We start from the raw sequence: 5,634 nt of genomic DNA, 5'->3' as shown, positions 1-5,634 counted from the left end.
CTTTACTCTGAAAACATCCCACCCAATCCTCAAAGGCATGTGGCAGGCTTTCTTATCTTACTAGGTACATTTCTGAAGGGTTATTCCAAAAATAGCTTTTGGTGGAAACAGGATTCTCAATGAGTTTTGACAGATAAGCCCTTCTTTCTGAAATTCCTGACTGCATTTATTTACTCCCCAGTCACAACTGTGTCAGAAAAATGGACACAATTACTAGTATATGTATAAGGCAGCTAAAGTTAGGGACACAATGAAAACAGAATTTTTACAGTTACAAGGGCTCTTAAAGTTCATATTGAAGAAGCTACCTACGATCCAAATCATACCTTAGCAGTCATTCTGTTTTCTGGGTCTTTCTGAATTGTTTCAACTCCCTGAAGCCACCGCTGTTAAAAATGAAACTCATGTGTAAGCCTCATAGTGTCGAGTAGTGACTTGCCCACAGAGATAGTTAATGATGTGACAAACAATTCTGAGCCAGTGCTAAAAAAAAATGATCACATCCAACTTGTTTGTCTTATGAAACAAAGAAGAACTGCAGGACATAAAAATATGGGCAACAGAATAGCACAGAGGCTTTTATTAATCACAAAGGATTGGCTGCATGAAGGCTGCAGCTAATGTCTGAATGAGAGGAATTCAATATTGACCACTTAAGTCCTTAATGTTCAAAAGATGTGGTATCTAAATTTTAAAACTGGAATGTGAGTGCCACTTGTAAAAGAAGTATGCCTGTAGAGTTTTTATTTTTTAATTCCCCCAGATTTGAAGATGTTAAGACTTGTCATTACACTGCCAAATGTTTATGATTCATTTCAGCAGAAGCAGTTAGGGATGAGGAGAGGGTGGGAGTGTGAGTACAACAGTTCTGTATGACGCAAGAAGGGACATTAATGTAGAAGGGAAAATATTTTTAGATTCCCCTTTTGAAACAAAAATTGCTTACCAGGTGATTTGTTTACTTTTAAAGTAGGAAAAGAAGAAAAAAAAAAAGACCAAAAATCCGTTTAGGATTTTTCTGAATGACACACAATCCTATTTCAGGAGAATAACTGTCATGATTGCAGGTTACTTTTTAAAAATACCTGAGAAAATATTTCTTTCTAAAAATGTAACTCCACAAGGATAGACAAATGTATTTATACCACAGTCCTTGTACACCAAAGGAGTTTGCTACTTCCATGTAACCTACACAGTAGCATTTAAAGAACTTAGTAGTAAATTTGTTGCCTAAATTAGAAATAAGGAAGGGAAAGGAATTGATGTGAAATTTGCTTTCAATAGGTATAAAGTTCATTCACTTTCATTCATTATTCAACACAAATTTATGGAATAGGAAGATATTGGGCTACCTCCATGAGGTAGCTATTACAGACCATCTTAGTTGTTCAAAGCTAGGGAGTTTGGTTTATCAAGATCTGGATTCCAGTTCAATGTGCTATTATAATCTCTGAGTAACTATCTCAGTTTTTCTTACTTTTATGGGGGCTATTCATAGGGTTGATATGAGGTTTAACTGAGATAATGCATGTAAACCACTAAGCACAGTGCTGGTATAGTAAGCACTCAATACATATTTGATTTTTAATTAAAAAATTTAAATTGATTTTCAGAGAGAGAGGGAGGAAGGGAAGAAGAGGGAGAAGGAGAGGAGAGGAGATGGAAAGAGAGAAACATCAACTTGCTGCTCCACTCACTCATGCACTCATTTGTTGATTCCCACAGGTACCCTGATGGTGATCAACCCTTGACCTTGGCCCATCAGGTATACTCCAACCAACTTAGCTACCCAGGCCAGGGCTCAATTTTAATTTTAAATGATATCCTTATTATTTTCAGTGAAGGTCAGTTACCTGGCAAATTGTCAAGATAGTTCTCCCCTCACCAAGCTATTAGTGAGAATGTCTTAAACTATTTTTAAGGTGAGTGGAGCCAAAAAATTGTGTATTAAATGAATGCTTTACATGGCCACTGGTTAAACTTCACTTTCAAAGGTTTAAAAATTCAAGGAAGCCAAACTATGGTTTACAAATAACACAAACATCTAGCTATCAAGGTCATTACTGGGAAAATCTGAATCTGTCTAAATGACATCTCACTGGTATTATTAAATAATTTCTGTGGCTACAACTTCATGGAAAAAATGTATAAACTCCTATTAACTCTCTCATCATTTCACTGAAGTATGTTATACTTGATCACCTCATTTACACAATATTAACAATGCCATTTGATATTATTATTTGACATGATGAGGCAATTCATAAAATAAGATAAAGTGGCCAATATACATATGAAAAAGTGTTACATCATTAATAATCAGAATTGTAAATGAGAGGTTATTTTGAACTATCAGCTTGACAAAGATTAAAAAGATGAGTGCTATTGAGGTGCGGTGAGACTGGCACTCTCACATATTGCTAGTAGAAGTATAAATTAGTACAATCGTTCTACTCGCCAATTTGGCAATACAGGAAAAACATTCTGAATATGATCTTTGACTCAGTAACTCCACTTCTTGTATTTTATCTTAAGAAAATACAATCAGACAAATACACAAAGATGCTTGTATATGCATGCTCACTACAGTGTTGTTTATGATAACAAAAAATTGGAAACTACCTAAATGCCTACCAATAGAGAAATGTTTAAATAAAATGTGGTTGAGCTGTACCCTGGGATTCCATGCACTTGTTAAAAACTAGAGGCTCAGTGCATGAAATTCGTGCACTCGCGGGGTCCTTCAACCCGGCCTCTGCCCTCTCGCAGTCTGGGAGCCCTTGGGGGATGCTCGACTGCCAACTTAGGCCCACTCCCCGCCAGGGGAGCTGTGGAGGTGGGAGAGGCTCCTGCCACCGCTGCTGTGCTCACCAGCCATGAGCCCAGCTCAGGACTTCTGGCTGAGTGGCATTCCCCCTGTGGGAGTGCACTATCACCAGGGGGCAGCTCCTGCATTGAGCATCTACCGGGTAGATTCTACCCCCTGGTGGTCAGTGTGCATCATAGCGACTGCTTGTTCCACCGTTTGGTCAATTTGCATATTAGCCTTTTATTATATAGGATGATTGGATAGATCTATTTGTACTGGTATGGAAAGATATCCATGATTCATATTTGACACCATTTTTATATTTAAAAAATATATGCATAGCCCAGCTGGTCTGCCTCAGTGAATTGAGTGTCATCCCATGGACCAAGAGGTCCCTGGTTAGATTCCGGGCCAGGGCAAAACCCAGTAGGGGGCATGCAGGAGGCAGCCATTCTATGTTTCTCTCTCTCCCTCTCCCTTCCTCTCTATCTAAAAATCAATAAAAACATATTTTTCTAAAAAGTAAGATATATATATGTAGAGAGATTTAACCAGATTCTTTTCTATGCATACATTTTTTAGAAGTATTTTTTAAATGTACACAGTTGTGTAATCATTACTACAATATAATTTTAGAACTTTTTTTTGTTAACCCCCCAAAAGTTCCCTCTTGCTCATAGGCTTAACTTTCACAGTAGTTAGGTTGGGATTGAAGTTGGGTAGGGGGGAGGCAGAATGGGAGGCAGACAGGTTCCTAATTTATCATTTCTATATTATTTCAGTTAATTTACAACAAGGATATACTATCCTTTAATTTGAGAAAACAGTAAAGGTTTTTCTATTTTGAAAATAGCGAAAAAAGGAAACAGACTTAACCCCTTCCCCGGCAGAAACGTGTATACACGTTTTCACAAAATGTTCTTTTTTCAGTCGTCGACGAGTATACTCGTTTAAAAACTTTACCTTCAAAAACCAGCTACATACGTACCATTCTAAATAATTTCATCTAGAAACTTTCTGAGGAAATACTATTCTTAACCACAAAAATGGGAAGAAAAAATAATTACAAACTGTTTTCATAACCAGCATCAAAAATACTATATAGAACCAAAATAAAAAAATTAGTCTGAAAAAGAAACGTTTTAACAAAAAAATTATTGGGGTAGGGGTTAAACCCTTTGACCCAAATTTGCTTCTGGTAATTCCCTAAGAAAATAATCAAATATGTGGAAAAGGATTTGTAGAGATATTCATCAATGTTTTATCTAAAGCTGAGAATCTAAATATTCCACGTTTTAAGGAAACAGTTACTAATGGAATGGGAATATGAAATATGTAGGGTGCAAACCTTTATATTCAGTATAATTTAATCCATGTAAATAAAAGTCCATCCACAGCCAAAAAGTCCTGTTTGGAAATACAATATAATCTCACCAATGTTTATATCTGGATGGTAGAATTAAAGTATGTGTTTGCTTCTCATTTTATTCTTTGTGCATTTAAAAATTTTCCACAATGAGTATGTATTACCTTTACATCTAGTGCCACCTGCATAAATAATAATAATAGTTAAAGATAGATTAGTTTTTATTGCCACAGGTGTATACATCTGTCAAAACATAAAATCGTATATTTTAAATATGTATAGTTTGTTGCATATCAATTCTACCTTAAACTATGAAAAAAAAAAAGAGGGGGGATCTTGAGAAACAAAATAATTTTAACCCTCTCACTGGAAGAAGAGTTTTGGGGCTGGAGAAAAAATGGTTGGGCCTTATATAGATAGCAATTTGGCCTCTGCTCCAGATAATTTCCATTCATTCAAGGGATCTGCCTTCTCATTATATGCCAGGAATGTTGTCAGGTTCTTGGCTACAATGATGAGTAACAAGCCACTGACCTAAAAGTGCTCCTTTCTGGTGGAGAACAGGAAGGCAGGTCACTATCTGGTAGATTCCAGCCAACGCCCACATGGCCCAAGCCTTCTCTCACTCATGCTGCCCAAGGGGCCAGAGGCAGATCAGGAAGCCGAGGTAGTAAGTGGTTCAGATGAAGTCAGGAAGGGTGGCACAGGAATACGGCTGCTAAAGTGGCCAGCAGAAGGTAGATTACCCTCAAGGAGGGTCGTGGTCATCATTCCAGAAGTGGGTTTACATGCTTCATATTATCTATGTCTATCTACCTGCACACTTAACAAAACAATTTTTTAAATTGATTTCAGAGAGGAGGGAGAGGGATAGAGAGAGAGAAACATCAAAGGTAAGAATCATTGATCGGCTGCCACCTGCACACCCTCTATTGGGGATCGAACCTGCAACCTGGGCATGTGCCCTGATGGGGAATTCAACCGTGACCTCTTGGTTCATAAGTCCACGCTCAACCACTGAGTCACACTAGTCGGGCTTACCTGCACACTTGTAACAACAGCAAGAACTAAAATTGAGCAGGCACCGCGCAAACAGCTTATACCCATTGCCTCATTCACTCCTCTCCATAAGAAAGGAAAGGTTACTGCCCAAGGTCACAGAGCTGGTAATCTCTAGCTCCGAAGCTCCCAGCCATCACACGTGCTCCTCTCACTGTACTCCTGGACCCATTTGAAAGCGAAAAAATCCTTTCGGGCCCCCATCGGTACAGCTCAGCTTTCAGTGTTTACAACATTTCTCAGATCCAGAATGGAGGCAACATCCGCTAGCAACGTCGACAGGGTCGTGCCCGCGGGGGCAATTCCACCCAAATCCTGGACTGAGAGGATTTTTAGGGCTTAGAGGGTAAATGGGGAACAATGCGTAAGGAGTGAGGAACGCCCGAGTCCACGTCGCACC

This window comes from Myotis davidii, unplaced genomic scaffold (genome assembly GCF_000327345.1).
Source record: "Myotis davidii unplaced genomic scaffold, ASM32734v1 scaffold332, whole genome shotgun sequence".
NCBI classification, from domain to species: domain Eukaryota; kingdom Metazoa; phylum Chordata; class Mammalia; order Chiroptera; family Vespertilionidae; genus Myotis; species Myotis davidii.
The sequence above is the reverse complement of the archived record's forward strand: the minus strand, read 5'-3'. Positions refer to the sequence as shown.